Here is a 20,963-nt window from a genome sequence, read left to right as displayed (position 1 = left end):
AATCGGGATGGGTGTGTCAGAGGCAGTGCGACTGGCACAAGATAGAGCAGGGTTTAGGGCTGTTGTACATAAGGTCGCTATGAGTTGCAAACGACTCTACGACACATAACAACAACAAGAACAACAACATTAGAAGTCTTAGTGAGAGCAATCAGGCCAGAGAATGAAATAAGAGGTACCCAAATTGGCAAAGAGGAGGTAAAACTAGCTCTACATGCAGATGAAAGCTCTAAAGACTTAGCAAGAAAACTACTGGACACAGTTGAACAATTCGGCAAAGTGGGAGGATACAAGATCAACATACAAAAATAAACTGGGTTTTTCTACAATGACAAAGAGAATATAGATATGGAGCTAAGAAAACTACACCCATAGCAACTGCTAATTGCAAGATTAAATACTTAGTAGCAGATCTAACCAGAGATATAAAAGGTCTATATTAAGAAAATTTTAAAACATTACTACAACAAACAAGAGACCTGGAGGAATAAAAGAATATACCATGCTTATAGATAGAAAGACTTGGTATCACGAAAATTATAATTCTATTAAAGGCAATTTACAAATTCAAGGCAATCCTAACAGAATTATTAATTCCATTCTTCAATGAGATGGAATAGGAAAATTCCAATTTTATCTGCAATGGAAAGAGACTCCAAATAAGTAAAGCACTACTGAAAAGGAGAAACTAGATATGAGGTATCATACTCCCTGATCTCAAATCCTACTACATAGCCATTGTAGTCAAGACAGTGTGGTACTGGTACAGTAACACAATGTTAAATGGAATAGAACTGAGAACCCAGAAATCAACTCATTTACCTGTAGTCAACTAATTTATTACAAGGAAATGAAATCATACAACTGGGAAAACAAGTCTTTTTAACAAGTTGTTGTCATGTGCCACTGAGTCACTTGAAACTCATAGTGACCCTACATACAAGAGTCCTAAACACTGCTCTATGCTGTGCCAACTTTACTGTCTCTGACACACCTACTCCCATTACCCTAATCTCTGAATTGATCCATCTCATTGAGGGTCTTCCTCTCCTGCCCTGTCCCTCCACCCTCCCAAACATGACACCCCTTCTCCAAGGATTGGTCCCTCTGTACAATATATCCAAAGTATTGCCTCCAAAGAGCAGCCTGGTCTCACTCTCTCCAGGATGAACCTGTTTGTTCTCCTAGCAGTCCATGGTATATTCAGTACTTTTCTCCAGCACCAGAGCTCAAAGGCATCATCAATTCTCTAACATCCCTAGTCACTGTCCAGCTCTCTGACACATAGCACGTAACTGAGAAGACTATGGCCCAGATGAGGCACATCATAAGTCTCCAGCATGATGTTGCTCCTCTTCAGTACTCTGGAGAGGTCCCTGACAGCAGACTTTCTCAATGTAATTTGTCTCTTGATTTCCTGGCTGTTGGTGCGAAGAGTATTGATTGTGGAGCCAAGCAAACTAAAGCTGTGTACAATCTCAATCTCTTCACCATCCATCCTGATGCTGCCAATTGGTCCTGTGGTGAGAGTCTTTGTCTTCTTGATATTGAGCCTCAATCCAAGGCTGCAGTCCTTGCTCTTCTGCAGCGAGTGCTTCAGGTCCCCCTCAGTTTCAGCAAGCAGGGTTGTGTCATCTGCATAATGCTGACTGTTGATCAATCGTGTCCCAATCCTGATGCCACATTCCTCCTCATACAGCCCAGTGTCCTGCGTAATCTGTTCTGCATACAGATTTCAAAAGTATGGAAACAGAATACATCTCTTGTAGACACCCTTCCTGATTTTGAACCATGCAGTGTCTCCTTGCTCTGTTCTGATAATTGCCTTTTGGTTGAAGTATAGGTTTTGCATAAGCACAATCAAATGTTCTGGGATTGCCATTCTTCTCAGAGTCAGCCACAGTTTGCTGTGATCCACACAGTCAAAAGCCTTTGCATAGTCAATGCAACACAGATAGCCATTCTTCTGGTACTCTCTGCTTTCAGCCAAGATCCATCTAACATTAGCTATAATATCCCTAGAACTATAGCCTCTTCTAAACCCAGCCTGCACATCTGGCAGTGTTCTGGTGATGTGTTGCTCCAGTCATTTTTGGATAATTGTTGGCAAAACTGGAAAACCATACATAGAAAATACAAGCAAGGCTCACACCTCAACACTATACACAAAAACCAACTCAAGTTGGATCAAGGGCCTAGGAGTAAAACCAAAGATTATAAAATTCCTAAGAAAAAAGCTAGGAAGAATTCTTGATGCCCTAATACACAGTATGAACAATCTTCAAATTATAGTAAAACCCCTACAACCAGGAGAGAACAAAATAGATGAATGGCACCTTCTAAGAATTAAATCCCTCTGCACATCAGAAAACTTCTCCAGCAACATAAAAAAGAAAAAAACCACAGACTGGGGTAAAAATATTTAGACATATCTGATAAGAGACTTATCTAAAATACACAGAATATTCTAGCACCTTAAAAAAGAAAAAGGTTAACAACCAAATTGCAAAATGGGCACAGGATATGAGCAGACACAACATCAAAGATGACATTCAGATGGTAAATAAATACATGAAGAAACGTTCAAAAAACCCAGCTACCAGAGAGATGCAAATCAAAACAATTATTAGATATCATCTCACCCCAGTTATAATATAGCAAAATTCAACAGAGTGGCAAACAACAAATGCTGGTGAGGTTGTGGAGAAATTGGAACTCTTATTCACTGCTGGTGGGAGTGTAAAATGGTGCAACCACTATGGAAATCTACATATGATGCTTTCTCAAAAAGTTGGAAATAGAAATACCATTTGACCCCTCAATTCCACTACTGGGAATGTACCCTAAAAAAACAGAGCCACAACTCAAACAGATATATGAAAACCCATATTTATTGCTGCATTATTCACAATACCAAAGAAACTTAAGCAACACATGTGCCTACCAACAAATGAATAGATTGAAAACTACGGTATATTCACACAATGGAATACTACACAGCACTGAAAAACAAGGAACTCGTAAAACATTACAAAACATGGGTGACCTTGGAGGACCTTATGCTGTGTGAAAGAACTATCTCCGTTACAAAAAAAACCAAATACTGTATAACATCACTGTTATACAGCAGGATTGACATGGGAAGTTTGAGGGGAAACAAGGAAAAGAATGAATAGATAATGAACACTTCATTGGAACAGATGGGGGAAAGAACTGTTTTAAAAAAAAAACATATGACTAGGCATTTTATATGTATGACAACAGTACAATATAAAAGGTGCATTGCAAAGTGGACTGAATGAATTTTTTTAAAAAGAAAGAAAGTGAACTGGGGGAGGGGGAAAGGAAAGAATGGGAGGAAAATGTGCCATAGTGAATGAATGAAAATCCAACTTTTCTGCAAATTTTTGTTAAAATTGCCAAAAAGGTGATTATTGAAAAATATCAGTCAATATAAATTGATTTTACGTGCTCTGAGATGTTTACTTAAGCAAAGACTACAAAACAGCTGGTCATGGGGGAGGGGGGGAAGAAATCAAGCTTAGAAAATTAAAACAATTACAAAGATAATAAATCTACAACCAGATTCTCAGTAAAGGCACAAAGTTATTTAAAGAAGAAAAAGAAAATTCTAACATTAAAGAGTAACTAAAATAAATTTACAATACAGCATATTCAAGATAGTCAGAAAAGAAATAACCTGTAACCTCATGGAAGATCAACTGAAATTATCGAATATGAAGAATAGAGAGAGAAGCAAATGTAAATAAAGGAACAAAGCTTCAAACACTGGTGATACAACATCTAGCTTACCAACATTTCTGAATTTATGAAGAAATAGATGAAGATAGTAATACAAAACCTATCAAATGGGGTAATGGCAACCTCATCAACAAACAGTGCTGGTAAAACTGGCCTGCTACCTGCAGAGAGCTAAAGCAGGATCCACACCTCACAACATACACAAAAATCAACTCAAGGTTGACCAGAGACCTAAAGGTAAAGCTTAAAACCATGAAGATCATAAGAGACAAAGAGGGACCAAGCTTGAAAGGCCTAACCTATGGTATAAAGAAGCTCACAAATACAGCCAGAAATACACAACCAGGAAAAGATAAAAATGATGAATGGGTCCTCTAAAGATTAAATCCTTATGTTCATCAAAAACTTTTTCCAACAGGGTGAAAAGAAAACCTGCTGATTGGGAAAAAAATATTTGGCATTACCATCTCAGACCAAAGTCTTAGAACAAAAGTTTACAGAATACCACAAAGCCTCGACAGGAGAAAGAATGATAACCCAATTGCAAAATGGGCAAAAGATATGGTAAGACTTTTCAATGATGAAGACATTCGGATGGCCAACAGACACATAAAGAAATGCTCAACATCACTGACAATGAGGGATGCAAATCAAAACCACTATGGGATACCATCTCATCCCAGTAGCAGCAGCAAAGTTTAAGATGACAGCAAGCAATAAATGTTGGAGAGGATGTGGAGAGATAGGAACTCTCCTACATTGGTGGGATTGTAAAATGAAACAACCATTCTGGAAGGAAGTCTGATGTTTCCTCAGAAAGCTGAGCAGAGAAATTCCACATGACCCAGCTATTCCACTGCTAGGAATATACCCAAGGAAATTAGAACTGAGACACAAATGAACATTTGCATGTCCGTGTTCATAGCAGTGTTATTTACAATCATAAGAGCATGAAACAGCCCAAATGTTCAACCACAACTGAATGGATTGAAAAACTGGTACATTCACACGATAGAACACTTCATGGCACTCAGAAAAAACTATTTTGAAAAATACTACATAACTTGGGAGAGACTGGCAAGCATTATGCTGAGTGAACTAACTCAGTCTCATAAGGACAAACACTGCGTAAGACCATTATTATAGAAATAAAAGGATAACTAGTAAAATATGTATGAGGATTCAACGGGAGGAGGAATGGGAGCAAAGGGGCAGGGCAGAGGATGGACGGGGGGAAATCATAAGGTTGAACAATTTGGTGGGTAGAGGTGGAGGGAGTAAAGGATATAGGAAAGATCTGATGGGGACCTGGAAAGAGAGTAATGATGGGCATAATTCATTGGGGATTAAGTTTATAAAACACAATGTACGGAAATGACAAACACAATGTGAATGAAAAAGGAGAGCGTAAAACAAAATGTATATGAATTTTGTATGCAAAACATTATACAATGGATGAACACACCTTTTGATGAAATGCAGTCCAATCCTAACAGTCACAGTGCGCTCCCGCCGTCATGGTAGAGGAGAGCAGAGAGGGGCTTTGAACTTCACAGTGGCACAGAGTGGAAGGACTGAAGGTGGTAGAGATTGAGAAATGCAAAAGTGACATCAAGAAGATGAGGGAGGAGCTAGCAGCCAGAAGCAACAGGACCAATTGTCCCTGCAAGTACAGTTTCCTTGATAACAACAAGAAGTTGACACCTCGACGGGATGTCCCGCCTTATCCCAAGTACCTGCTCTCTCCAGAGACCATCGATGCTCTGCGGAAGCCCACCTTTGATGTCTGGCTTTGGGAGCCCAATGAGATGCTGAGCTGCTTAGAGCACATGTACCATGACCTGGGCCTGGTCAGAGACTTCAACATCAACCCCATCACCCTCAAGAGGTGGCTGCTCTGCGTGCACGACAACTACAGGAACAACCCTTTCCATAACTTCAGGCACTGCTTCTGCGTGACTCAGATGATGTACAGCATGGTGTGGCTCTGGGGCCTCCAGGAGTTTTCCCAGATGGACATCCTGATCCTGATGACCGCAGCCATCTGCCATGATTTGGATCATCCAGGCTACAACAACATGTACCAGATCAACGCACGCACAGAACTGGCTGTCCGCTACAATGACATCTCACCGCTGGAGAACCACCACTGCGCCGTGGCCTTCCAGATCCTTGCCCAGCCCGAGTGCAACATCTTCTCCAATGTGCAGCCAGATGGGTTCAAGCAGATCAGACGGGATAATTACACTGATCTTGGCCACTGACATGGCAAGGCATGCGGAAATCATGGATTCTTTCAAAGAAAAAAATGGAGAAATTTGACTACACCAACAAGGAGCATATGACACTGCTGAAGATGATTTTGATCAAGTGCTGTGATATCCCTAACGAGGTCCGCCCGATGGAAGTGGCCAAGCCGTGGGTGGACTGTTTATTGGAAGAGTATTTTACACAGAGCGACCGCGAGAAGTCAGAAGGTCTTCCTGTGGCCCCGTTCATGGACCGAGACAAAGTGACCAAAGCTACAGCCCAGATTGGGTTCATCAAGTTCGTTCTGATTCCCATGTTTGAAACTGTGACCAAGCTCTTCCCAGTGGTTGAAGAAATAATGCTCCAGCCCCGTTGGGAATCCAGGGATCATTATGAGGAACTGAAGCAAACAGAAGACGCTGTGAGAGAGCTGCAGAAGCAGACTGAGAGGCTGATGTCTGGGGGCACCGAAACAACAGGAGAAAAAAGCCAAGACGTGAAAGAAACAGAAGCAGACTGTGCCTGAGAAGTGGAAGAGGCAGGGGATCTTCACCAGTCTGGCCAACCAGAGCTCCGTGGAACTCCCCACGTGTAAGAACCGGCCTTTCTCAACACCTGAAACCACAAGACCACATTTTCTAAGACCCTTTTACTCACTGATATAAAAAAGGAGGGGGGGGGATTAATGGCAATGTACATAATTTTTATTTTTAAACTGTCTTTTAAATAATATATTCTTATAAAAAAAATTATACAATGATTTTTTTTAAAAAAAGATATTAACAAGACATTTGCAACACTTCCTTCCCATCTATTTTAAAGAAAAAGGCAAAATCAAATGAATCAAAAATTATCTACTGATCCAAGGAGTTTACTGCACCTAAAGTAGAAGAAATGCCGTTTACATTGAAACACATCAGAGTCAAAGACAAGGACAAAATTCTTGAAAGAAGCAAAAGGGCTCAGCAAATACAGACACATCAATAACAGTTAATGGATGGCTTACAACTAGAAATAAGATCAGAAGACAGAAGAACCACAGAATCAAAATAAGCAATAAAACTGTCCTCAGAAAGAAGGCGTAACAAAAGATATTCCCAAATAAGTGAAAACGGAAAGAAATATGATAGTATAAATTTTCACTGCCATAAAAGGAATATTAAAGGAAGTATTTCAAATTGAAATGACTCTAAATAATAACTCATTTAGACAGAAAAAAAACCCAAAACACATCAGAAATACTAATTCCTTCAGTTAATAAAAAAGCTACAAAAGTATTTTCTCATTTTTTTTTTCTCTTTAAAAAACATAAGGATACATAAAGCAATGATCATAGCACTTATTGCTAGGTTTATAACATAGATGGATGCAGTTATGTTGCTGTTTTTCTTGATTAGGTTTTCAAGTCAATTCCAACTCCCAGCAACCCTACTGTCCACAGCGAAACTGTACTCTGGAGTTATCCAGAAGCAGATTACCAAGCCTGTCCTCCAAAGTGCCCCTAAGTAAATTTGAGTTGCCAATCTTTCAGCTGACAATCAAGCACCTAACCCGAGTGACATAAGAATACGGAGATAATGGTGCCATATGGGACAAATTTTCACTTCATCAAACAACAAAACACAAAACTCACAAATATTACAGTTTGGCACAGCTAATACTGTTAAAGAGCTAAAGAGGTTCTTCTTTTCAGTCTGTGAAGAAGGACATCATGCTTGGAAGGATGGAAGGCTAGTGCAAGAGAGGAAGACTCTTCATGAGATGGATTGACACAGGGACTGTGTGTTGGAGACAGTGAGGTTGGCTCAGGATAGGGCAAGGTTTAGACCCACTGTTGAAAGGGTAGTTGTAGCCAACTTCTCGTCACATAACAACAATAAGACAATCTTTTAAGAATTAGGCAGTTCACCGATCAAAATGTTAAATGCACATACTCTTTGACTCAACAGAGCTCTAGCAGAGTAGTTCATAGGGAGCTACACTATTAATCTAAAGGTGGCACTTCTCTCTCACTTTACATCTACCAGAGGCTCTATAGAAGGAAGATGGGCAGTCTCTTCCCATGGGACTTAGAGCCTCTGAAAACTTGTTGGAGAGTCAGCTATGAATTGGTCCAACTTAATGGCAATGAGTTTAAGCTACCTTCTTTGATTCAACAATTCTCTCCTTAAGAATTTATACTACAGACACATTTTAGAATATATATAACTATATGCACAAGAATATTCACTGCCAAAACATCAAGCCAGTCTGTTTTAGAGGAAGTGCAACCAAAGTGCTCCTTAGAAGCAAGAACGGAAAAACTTCTCCTCATACACTTTGGGCATGTTGTCATGAGCGGCTAGTTCTTGAAAAAGACATCATCATGCTTGGAAAAGAGGAAGACCATCAACAAGATGGAGTGACACAGTGACGGTAACACTGGACTACGGCACATCAGAGATGGTGAGGATGGTGCAGGATAGGGCAAAGTTCAGATCTCTTGTAGGGTCAAAATGAGACAGAAGTCAACTCAACGGCAACTAATAACAACTCTCATTATTATTACCAATGAGTCAGAATCAGCTCACAGCTGACTCTTTATTAGGCTTCCACAGCTTTTCATCTCACAGAAACAAAGTGTCCATCTTTCTCCCAAAGAGGGTCTGGTGGACTGGAATTGTCAGAGAAATGTGACATCTGGGTTAGCAGTACAACTCCCGAGGGTCTGAGCCAAATGAATTCTCATATATATACACACATACATATATATACATACATACATACAAACACACACACACATACATATATATATACATACATACATATATATACACACACATATATTCTCATATATATATATATTACTAAGCTAACTTATGTTACACAGAATTATTAGAAAACTACACCAAATGAAATGAAGTGGTGTAAGAGTATCCCCCCCCACCCCCCAAAAAAGGGAAAGTGCAAACAGCAAATGCTGACAAGGCTGTGGAGAATTGGAACCCTTATTCACTGTTGGTGAGAGTGTAAAATGGTGCAATCACTATGGAAGGCTGTATGGCGCTTTCCAAAAAGTTGGAAACAGAAATACCATTTGACCCAGCAATTCCACTACAGAACTGCCACCCAAACAGATATATGCACACCCATGTTTATTGCTGCATTGTTCACAATAGCAAAGAGATGGAAACAACTCAAGTGCCCATCAACAAATGAATGGATAGAGAAGCTCTGGTATCTTCACACAAGGGAATACTATGCAGCACTGAAAAACAAAGAACTCATGCAATATATACAAAATGGGTGACCCTGGAAGACATTATGCTGAGTGAAATATCTCAGTCACAAAAGGACAAATACTGCATACTGCCACTGTTATAAAACAGCACTGACATGGGGTTTGGGGGGAAACTAAGAAAAGAGTGGATAAATAATGTACACAGCATTGAAACAGACAAGGGAAAGAACTGTTTAAAAGGAATATGTGATTAGGAATTATTTGCATGACAGCAGTCCAGAGTAAGAACTGCAAAATAAAGTGGATTGGGGTGAGCGGGGATTGTACAACAAGGAAAGAATTTTTTTTCAAAGAGAAAAGCAAACAGGGTGGGGGAGGGGGAGAGCAAAGAGGAAAATGTGCAACAATGAATGAATGGAATTCTAAGTTATCTATACTTTCATTAAAATCTCAATATTTCTTTAAAATGAAAGCATAATGCAGACTAATGCATATGATATGAATTCATTTGTATTAAAATGAACTCACTGTTGTCCAGTAAGAACCGAATCATAACTCACCCACCTACAGGAGAATGCCTAGCCTTCTCCCACGAATCAGCTAGTGGATTTAAACGGTTTGCTTTTGGGTTCGTAGCATAGCTCCAGTGTTTATCTATAATTATTTTTGGTAGGGCATAAACACACAAATGTTATCTTACATGTAAACTTAAAAAACTATACTGCTTAAATCTGTACTACTCTTAAAATAAAGTGGATTAAAGAAGGAAAAATGTCAAACCTGATCATTACCAGAAAGCAAAAGAGAAAGAAAAGTCTAACCTAAGTTATTAATAATATTTTCCCATCGTTAAGCTTTAACAGAATTTTTTAAAAACCAGAAAAATGTCAGAACTTTTGTAATTAATAGTAATTCATATAAATTAAGCCATTATATAAAGGTTTACGGCACTGGCAGATATAAAAATACCATGAAAACTGTCACTATGAGTCTACTGACTCAATGGCAATGAGATATTTTTTTAAAATATTTTAAAACTGTTACCAAAAAAAAAAACTGTTACAGATTTCATTTCTAGTCACTTTGAAAAATAAAAGCATAGTTTTAATTTAATGCATTAGGACAGGACAAATAAAAGGAACAGATCATTATTTGCCTTCCTAACAGAAAAGATTTGAGGTCAAAAAGGCAAAATGCAAGTAATTTTGTTAAATAAGAGAATATATTGGATTTTATTCTATAATTAACATCATTAAATCAGAAAATTAATTATACTATAACTAGTAGCATTCATTCTTTTTACTGCACAATGTTCATATCTATATGTTGTTGTTAAGTGCTATTGAGTTGCAGGTGACTCGTAGCGATCCTATGAAGGAGAGTTCTCAACGCTTGGGTGTCTCTCATCCTCTCTCCAGGTTCATAGGGTTTCCGGAGGCAAGCTATTACAGAAGTGGATGCCACTCCTTCCAATCATATCTATATAGACTAATACTATATTATTTATGAGTTTCTAGATGGCACAAGAGTTCTGGTGACCTAGTGGTAAGAGCCCAAAGGCACTCAGTTCAAATTCATCAGCTGTTCTGCAGGAGGATGGGCTGTCTCCTCCCATACAATTTACTGCCTCTGAAAACCAACTGGAGGGCCAGCTATGGTTCCAACTTGACAACATACAACAACAACAGATGGCACAAATGAGTAAACACTCAACTACCAGTCAAAAGACGAGACTATAAACTATTCAAAGATTTCAATGAACAGAAATGTATTTTCTCACAGTTTAGGATGCTCTTAGTCCAAAAACAGAGTACGAGCTCTAGAGCAAGGCTTTCTCTTTCTTTGGCTCTAGGGAAGGTCTGTATTGAAGGCCAGTCTGTATTTATCTAGTCCAATCTGTATTTCCTTGCTTCTGTATCTAAGATGATGATGATGATTAGTGTGTGTGTGTGTGTGTGTGTGTGTGTGTGTGTATACCATCAAATCAGATCTGACTGGTACAGGAGGAGACTGTCCCTCCTTCTCCAGCAGAGCATCTGGTGGAATACCTCAAAAGTGACTGACTTGCACTAAAAGGGATCACAGTAGAAGATTCTGGATAGAGAGAGTGAAAATGTGATGGAATTAAAACTGTGGGGGGAATAAAATAGCTAAGATTCCTGACTGAATAGCAACTGGTGTACTCCCCAACTAAGGTCCTTAGTTACCCTTCAAATCTCAAACACAACTTAGCTCTAGGACTCGACTTTCAGACACAGAATAGACAGACCTATAAGGTGGACAATAAAACCATAGAGGCACAAACACACTCTTTCAAATAATCAATCATATATGGTCAAAAGGCAGCATTTGCCCAGGAACAGAGATGAAGCTCAAAAAACAGGAAGGAGTAAGAGAGATTCATGGAAATGAGAATGAAAGGAGAGAAGTGTGAAGAGGGAAATAACCTTGCAACTATCATACTTAAATTTATATTATAAACTTAAAAATGTATGGATGGTTGAATGGAAAACCAACACACTTTGCACACTTTCACTCAAATCACAAAAAGGAAGAAAAAGCGATGGTTCAAAAGACAAGGACTCTAATACAAACAGTGAAAACTATTCTCAAATAAGATTACATCCACAAGGACAGGAAGGATAAGTTTCTAAAACATATTTGAGAAGACAATTTCAATCTATACCATTCTACCCTTTGCCCCTAGAATATATGCATGCCCTTCCCACAAGTAAAATATTTCACAACATAATCTCAAAAGTCCTAACCCATACCAGTGCCCCATCCCAAAAAATAACCAAACCCAATGCTGTCAGGGACCTCTCCAAAGTGCTGAAGAGCAATGGTGTCTCTTTGGAGACTAAGGTGCGTCTGATACAGGCCATGGTCTTCGCAATCACCTGTTATGCATCAGAGAGTTGGACAATGACCAAGGAGGATAGAAGGAGAACTGATGCCTTTGAGCTGTGGTGCTGGAGAAGAGTATTGAGAATACCATGGACTGCTAGGAAAACAAACAGATTTGTCCTGGAAAGGGTTAAACCAGGTGGCTCCTTGGAGGCAAGGATTCTGAGGCTCCATCTAACATACTTTGGACATGTTGTGAGGAGAGACCAGTCCTTGGAGAGGGACATCATGCTTGGGAGGGTGGAGGGACAGCGCAGGAGAGGAAGGCCCTCTATGAGGTGGACTGATTCAGTGATTGGGATAATTGGGATGGGAGTGTCGGAGACAGTGCAATTGGCACAGGACAGAGCGGAGTTTAGGGCTGTTGTACATAGGGTCACTATGAGTCGCAGGTGACTCGACGGCACATAACAACAACAACAATGCTGTCAAGCCAATTCTAACTAACAGTTAACATCCCCTTCATGGAGCTTCTGAGGCTATAAATCTTTATGAGAGCAAACTATCTTCTTCCCGAGGAGCAGTGGTGGATATAAACTAGGAATCTTTAAGCTAGCACTCAACATGTATCACATTATGGATCAAAATCTTATCTTCTAAATATGTGAGACTTTGCGATTCCACCCTGGTAATCTGCTTCTAAATCATATGGCAGAGTTCTACTCTGTACATGTGAAATTATCATGAGTTGGAATAAACTCTAAGGCAACTAAGAATAACACTATGCTATTTATATGTTCATACTACATACAGTTGTTGTTGAGTGCTGTCAAGTCGAAACTGACCCAGAACTTACAACCCAGCAAGTTTTTAGAAGCAGTAAATTGCATGGGAGGAGACTCATCTTTCTCCCATGGAACAGCTGGTTGATTTAAACCATGTGCCTTTAGGTTGGCAGCGTAATACTTACTACTAGGCCACCAGAGCTTCCCATGTTACATACAGATGTATCTTGAAGGAAAAGTGATTGTCCAATAAATGTAGTACATAACCCAACAGTAGGTGTGTTCATGTTCATCAAGCACCTATCTGTTAATTACAAGTAAAAATTAAAGATGGCATAAGTAGTATTACAGTACCTCTGTAAAGTATTTCAGGCAAACGTCCATGCCGCCAGATCACTGGGCTATATTTCCAGGCTGTGGATTCCTTCCTCAACCCTACAAAAGTATAAAAACTTAAGTTATCTTCCAAATAATCAGAATTAGATAAATTCCTGAATCAGGTGGAATAGTTACATTTAAGTGTGTTAAAGCTAATAAAAATCTTTCTATGGTAGATTAAGAATAGATTAAATAAAAACAAAAGCAAGTAACACATAGTCCCATTGTAATGGCCTATCAGTGACATCATAAAAATAAAAATGACTCAAATACTAATTGGACTTTTAAAAAATTTACTTATTAATTTTAATGAAAGTTTACAGAGACTTAAGACTTCCAGTCATTCATTGTTGCACTTTTCTCCCTGCCCACCACCGGACTGCCAAATTACTCTTCTCCTTGAAAAGAAAACTCTTTCATTGTTATGCAATCCCTCCCCCCAGGTTCACTCCACTATGCAGCCTTCACTCTGGACTTGTGTAATGACAATAAGACCCATTCATATATCCCTTTTAAAGAGTTCTCTCCCTCATCTCTTTCAATGCCGTATACATCATTTCCCCCCTCCTTCTCTGTCCTCCCTCAACCCTGATGTTAGTCCTGTTTTACAACAGTGGCCCTATGCAATATTTGTCCTTTTGTGACTGAGATACTTCACTCAGCATAATGTCCTCCAGGGTTATCCATTTTGCATAATATTTCATGAGTTCCTTGTTTTTCAATGCTGCATAGTATTCCATTGTGTGAATATACCACAGCTTCTCTACCCATTCATTCGTTGCTGGGCACTTGGGTTGTTACCAGCTCTTTGCTATGGTGAACAAAGCCACAATAAACATGAGTGTGCATATATCTGCTTGGATGGTGGTTATGATTTCTTTAGGGTAAATTCCCAGCAGAGAAATTGCTGGGTCAAATGATATTTCTATTTGCAACTTTTTGAGAAAGTGCCATACAATCTTCCATAGTGGGTGCACCATTGTACACTCCCACCAGGTGAATAAGGCTTCCAGTTTCTCCACAACCTTGCCAGCATTTGATGTTTGCTATTTTGTTAAATTATGTTATTCTTAGTGGGGTGAGATGATATCTCATAGTTGTTTGGACTAACTGGACTTTTAAAAATTTAACTTATAGGTAAAGATTAAAATTTATCTGAATTCTAGAAAATAACCTGTAATTAAATATCTTAAAATAGGAAGAGTATAAAATGTGTTTTATTAAAACTCTGACTCTCCATTACTAAAATTTTTTAAAATTTTATTTTCACAAAGTAACAAAAAAAAAAATCTTATTCTAACTTAAATGTACCATTCAGCAGCAATGAACACATTTGATGCTGTACAACTACTATCCATTTCTAAAAGTTTTTCATCACCCAAATTCAGTATTCCTTAAGTAGTAACTCCTCATTCCTTATCTTAGCCTCTGGTAACCACTGGTAAACTCATTCTCATTATCTGGTAATCACAGATAAACTGTGCTTTCTCTGTATTGCCCTATTACATAGACACAATATATTCTATTGTTTTGTATATTTATTATATATTACATATAAGCACTGTGGCTTAGTGGTAAGGAGCTGCACTGCCAACCCTGTTGAATTCACCAGCTGCTCTATGGGAGATTGGCAGTCTCCTCCCATGCGATTTACTGCCTCTGAAAACTCACTGATGAATCAGCTATCAGCCAGTTCTAACTCAATGGTACATAACGACATATATATACACACACACACACACACACACACACACTTCGTACAAGTAGCATCATACAATGTCTGTCCTTTATTTGTCTGAAATATTCCACTTAACATAATGTGTTCATGGGTTCGTCCATGTGGTATTAGAACTTCATTTTTTCTTTATGGTTGAATAGTATTCAATTGTATGTGGTGGTGGTGTTTTGTACCACACAGTCAAAACGGACCCATAGCTCTATAACCCTCCAGTGAATTTTCAGAGGCAGTTAATCGCAAGGAAGGAGACTGCCTATACTTCTCCCGTGAAGCAGTGGGTGACCTCACACTGCATGCCTTTGGGATTACAGGCTAGAGCTCTCTGCAGATATCACATTTTACTTATCCATTCATCTCCTGATGGACACAGGTTGGTTCTAAAACTTTTTTTTAATATTTTCATAAAAATAACACAGCAAGACTTCTCACTCAGCTAAATAATCTAAATATTTATTTTATATATTTTAGAAAAAAATTGTTCCATTTTAGAAAAGAGTTTGGTGTGTTTTGTTTTATTTTATACTGGTTTACATACATACATACATTCATTCATAAAATTTGTATACATTATTTTTCACACTGGATCTTTACCCTGTCCTTTACCCACCCCTCCCTCCACCTATCAAACTGTGTGACGCTATGATTAAGTTCCCCCCCCCTGCTTCCCTTCTTGTATCCTTGTATTTGTTCTACAATAATGGTCTTATACAGTATACTCTCCAGTCCCTTCTATGTTAGGTAGTAATTTACAAAATCATTGCTCCTGCATATTGCACAGTATTTCATTGTGTAAACGTACCATAATTTCTCAACCCATTCCATTGTGGTTAGGCATTTGTTCTGTTTCCATGTTCTTGCTATGGTGAATAATGCTGCTAAGAACATTGGTGTATAAGTGTCTGTTTGTGCCTCAGTTCTCACTTTCTCAGGGTATATTCCAAGCAGTGGAATAGCTGGGTCATATGGAATTTCTACATTCAGCTTTTTGAGGTAAAGCCAAACTGCCTTCCAGAGTGGTTGTACCATTTTACAATCCCACCAACAATGTATACAAGAGTTCCTATCTCACCACATCCTCTCCAACATTCTTTAGTTGCTGCCCTGCTAAACGTGGTCACTGTTCCTGGGGTAAGATGGTCGGTCTCTCATTGTGGTTTTGATTTGCATCTCCCTTACTGTCAGTGATTTAGAGCATTTCTTCATGTGTCTGTTGGGCATCTAAATGTCCTCCGAGAAAAGTCTTTTCATGTCTTTTGTCCATTTTGTAATTGGATTATCAGTCTTTTGTTTCTGGAGGAACTGTAGGATTCTGTAAACTTTCGTTATGAGACCCTTGTCATGGATGGTATACTTTTTAAATGAAAGAGTTCTGATGGTGTAGTTAATAGTGGTGCCTCACTGGCAGTTCAAATCCACCAGCCACTCCTCAGGAAGAAGATGCACAATCTCCTCCTGTGAAATTTACAGCCTCCAAAAACTCTCTAGAGGGTTACTAATGAGTTGCTTCTGAGGCTACGCCAATGAGTTTTGTTTGGTTGGTTTTTTCTAAAAAAAAATTTATTTTATATTGATTTGCATACAAATTGAATTCTTGAATACCAAAAATATACACTTTACTATGTTGGGAGTTCACTGATAGTAGATGCATTTCTTTTTTTTTTTTTCCCAGCAATTGGTCATTTCCCCATTTATATATGAAATAAAAGAAATGAAAGTTGATCATCAGAAACAAAGGCCAAATAAAAAGTTTATACTCAAAATTAGTAAATAAGGTATTTTATAAATTAGCCCTAACATGTACAAGGCTAAATAAATTACTGGACAAATCATTAAAAAATACAAGGGTAAACACAGAACAAAACAAATTTTAAATCTCTAGACTATAACAAAGTATATATAAAAATGCAAGGCTGTACTCATTTCATCTAGGAATTACAAACAGTACCAAGATGCGCCTGATTGAAGCCATGGTCTTTGCCATTACTTGTTATGTGTCAGAAGGCTGGACAATAACTAGGGATGATAGAAGAGAATTCATGATTTGAGCTGTGGTGCTGGAGAAGAGTACTGAATATATTACGGACTGCTAGGAGAACAAACAGGTTCATCCTAGAGAGGGTGAGAGCAGGCTGCTCCTTGGAAGCAAAGATTCTGAAACTTTGTGTGACACACTTTGGGCATGTTGCAAGGAGGGACCAGTCCTTGGAGAGGGGTGTCACGTTTGGGAGAGTGGAGAGACAGTGCAAGAGAGGAAGACCTCCATGAGGTGGATTGATTCAGCAACTAGGGTAATCAGGATAGGTGTGTCAGAGACAATAAGACTGGCACAGGATAGAGAAGGGTATAGGGCTGTTGTACACAGGGTCGCTATGAGTCAGAAGTGATTCAACAGCGCATAACAAAAAATATATATATAAATGCAAGGCTACACTAATTTTACCTAGGAATTTCAAACAGTAAAGCTGTTCTCCAGCATATTAAAGATGGTGAGGATGGCAACGGAAAAGGCAAGTTTCAGCTCTGGTTTTCATGGCATCACTATGAATTATATGTCTCTTGATGGTACCCAACAGCAACAACAACACAGCTGTTATGAGAATTTAGCACTGGTGGCCTCGGGGTAACAAACTGCATTGCGATCCCAAAGGCACACTGATAATATCCACCAGCTGCTGGGAGGTTGTGGAGGGTTGAAGAGAATGAGCATTCACCTTCCATGTGATTTACTGCCTCTGAAAACCCATCAGAGGGTCAGCTATGGGCCAGTTCTAACTCAACAGCACACTGCCGACAAATCCTTAGTCATTAGGGTTTTTTCTTTAACTAGTTAGGAGCAGAACATCTGTTTTAAATACCTATTTCTAATATCTAAAAAATCTGGAGCCAGAAACCAAAAGATCACACGTATACCATTATGCAATATTATATTTAAGTCTATATTTATCATTACAACAAAAAAGAATACAGAATAGATGTAAAAAGAAACGAAAAACTGTATTAGAGAGTTGAGAATCCAAAACAAAGGAAAAAGATGCCGAAATAAAAGAGCCTAACAGAAGACGTCAAAGGGCAGCTTAAAAAGAAAAAGTAAAATATTATAAAGAAACGTACAAAGAGCTGGAGTCAGAGAATAAAAAGGGAATAACCTGCTGGTCATTTCTTAAGCTGAAAAAACTGAAACACAAACTCAAGCTTCAAATTGCAATATTGAAAGATGTTATAGGCTAAACCGTAAATGATTCAGGAAGCATCAAAAGAAGATGGAAGGAATAGAGCCATTATAACAAAAAGAACTGGTTAACATTGAAAAATTTCAGAAATTACTATATGAACAAGAGTAACAAAGAAGTTCAAGCTGCATTGAAAGCATTAGCAAAAAATAAAGCCCTAGGTATTAATGGGACAGCAGCTGATATTAGATTGCAGCACAGCGTCTTTCCACTAGGCCACTAGAGCATCCAATACCAAATGATATGTATCACCTAACAGATGCACGCCTAGTTGTACTCACCAGCCTATGCCAGGAAATTTGGAGGATAGCTGACTGTAAGAGATCTGTTATTTGCTCCCATTCTCAAGTAAGATGATCCAAGTGAATGCAGGAATTATAAAACAAGATCATTAATATCCCATGCAAGCAAAATATTGCTGAAGATCATTCAAAAACAGCTAGAACAGTACACTGACAGGGAATTACTGTTAGAAGCTCAAGCAGTTTAAAAGTCCATATCACCATGGGTATCACTACTGATGTCATATGAATCCTGACTAAAAACAAAGAATATCACCATAAGAATGTCTATTTGTGCTTTATTGCCTGTGTGTGGATCATCACAAATAATGGTTAACATTGAGAAGAACAGAAATCCAAGAACACATTAAGTATACTCATATATATACTACTCATATACCTAGATCAAGAAGTTGTCTGAACAGAACAAAGGAACACTGAATTGTTTAAAATAGGAAGGGTGTGCATCAAGGTTATATCCTTTCTCTTTATCTATTCAATCTGTATGCTGAGCAAATTAATTTGTGTAGCTACACTCTATGAGGAAAGTGGCATCAGGAAATGAGAAAGACCCTCATCAACAACCTGAATTATGCATATGACACAAGCTTGCATGATGAAAGTGAGGAAGATTTGAATCGCTTGCTGCAGAAGATGAAAGACTACAGCCTTCAATATGCAATCCATCTCAATATAAAAAAAACAAAAATTCTCATCACTTGATTGATAGGCAGCAAAAGATAGAGATATGACTGAAATTGTCAATGATTTTATTTGGACCCACAATCAACACCTTTGGTACCAGCAGTCATCTGACAAGTCTGCTTTTAGGAACCTCTCGAAAACACTAAAGAGCAATGACCTCAGTTTGAAGACTAAGGTTTGCCTGATTCAGCTCACAGTCTTTTCAAGAACTTGATATGCATCTGAGAGGTGGACAATAAATAAGAATTATTTATGCCTTTGAGTTGTAGTGTTAAAGGGTACTGAATATCCCAGGGACTGCCAAAAAGAACAAATGCAAAATAAAAAGTCTTGGAAAAAGTGCAGCCACAGTGTGTCTTAGAGGTAAAGATGAAATTTCTTCTCTTATACATGGGCATGTTGTTAGGAGAGGCTATTCCTTGGAAAGGAACATCATGCTTGAAAAGGTAGAGGGTTGGCCAAAGAGAGGAGGACACTTAACCAGAAAGACTAACACCGTGACTGCAGCAATGGGTTCAAGATGATGTCAGAGATGGGTGTCAATGGGTGTCAGAGATGATAAGGATGATACAGGACAGGACAAGGTTCAGTCCTGCCCAGATAGCTTCAATGGTGTAGAATTCAATTGGTGAATTCTACCGAACAAATATTGAGAGAAGAGCTGGCACCAATTCTACTCAAACTATTACAAAATAAAGAAAAAGATTAGTGTGGTAAGGTCAGATGGTAAATATACTAAAAGAAATCTCACAAAATTATGTGAAAAACATAATTGTCTAAGGATTTTTTTTAAAATAGTATAAGAAAATTTAACAACTTGACTTTTAAAGCACCAAAGTCTACTAATGTTGAAAGTCTATACCCTTATTTTGGGACAATTCATATTCACTTAGAAAACGAAGTAATGTTAACTTTAGACCCATCACTTGCATGTCAGTTTCACTTCTCAGTCAGTGTACTGTGTTGTGGTGGCTTCCACCTTGCGGGAATGGTAAAAGCTATGGAACTGACGTCTCAAATATCAGCAAGGTCACCCACAGGGATAGATTTCAGCTGAGCTTCCAGACTAAGAAAAAGCAGGAAGAAAAGCCTAGTGATCTAATTGTAAAAATTAACCAATTATTGTGCAGCAATGAATATTAAAAAAAATAAGTGAACTAGGGGAGATGGAATGAAAGGAGAGGGGATAAAATGTGCAGCAATTAATGAATTAAAAGCTAACTTTTTTGTAAACGTTAGTTAAAATCACAAATAAAATTAAAAATTTTGAAACTATATATATTCCTACAGTGGGTGGAATACTACTCAGTACTGAAAAAAAAAAAAAACACTTAACTAGTAAAACATTACACAACATGGGGGACCCTGGAGCACATCATGCTGAGTGAAATATCTCAGTCACAAAAGGATAAATACTGCATAGCACCCCTGTTATAAATCAGGTCTGAGACATGAGGGGTTGGGAGGACAATGGGATAAAGGTGGATAGATAATGACCACTGAATTGGAACAGATGAATGAAAGAACTGTCTACAAGGAATATATGATTAGGTATTATATGTACTTCTGGCAGTTCTCTGCTGATGTGCTGTTCTAGTCGTTTTTGGATAATCTTCAGTAGAATCTTGCTTGCATGTGAAACCAGTGAGATTGTTCTGAGTTTCCACACTCAGTTGGGTCACCCTTCTGTGGAATGGGAACAAATATAGATCTCTTCCAGTCAGTTGGCCAAGTGGTTGTTCTCCAGATTTCTTGGCACAACTTGGT

The 20,963-nt window shown here is 38.4% G+C and overlaps 1 protein-coding gene and 1 pseudogene across 2 annotated transcripts in view; one reads left to right on the top strand and one right to left on the bottom strand.

Annotated features, from left to right (window-relative positions):
- ZNF148 (zinc finger protein 148) overlaps positions 1–20,963 on the bottom strand; it is a 218,853-nt gene that overhangs the window by 134,246 nt on the left and 63,644 nt on the right. The window contains exon 2 of one of the 2 annotated variants that reach the window (XM_006884210.1): positions 13,219–13,299. The exons of the other annotated variant lie outside the window; for it this stretch is intronic. The gene's annotated coding sequence lies outside the window, so the exon portion shown is untranslated. The remainder of the gene's footprint in view (positions 1–13,218; positions 13,300–20,963) is intronic. 2 annotated transcript variants of the gene reach the window in all.
- LOC102846747 lies at positions 5,334–6,538 on the top strand (annotated as a pseudogene).

This window comes from Elephantulus edwardii, unplaced genomic scaffold (genome assembly GCF_000299155.1).
Source record: "Elephantulus edwardii isolate Elephantulus edwardi_28Jun2011 unplaced genomic scaffold, EleEdw1.0 scaffold00032, whole genome shotgun sequence".
NCBI lineage: Eukaryota > Metazoa > Chordata > Mammalia > Macroscelidea > Macroscelididae > Elephantulus > Elephantulus edwardii.
The sequence above is the reverse complement of the archived record's forward strand: the minus strand, read 5'-3'. Positions and strand labels throughout refer to the sequence as shown.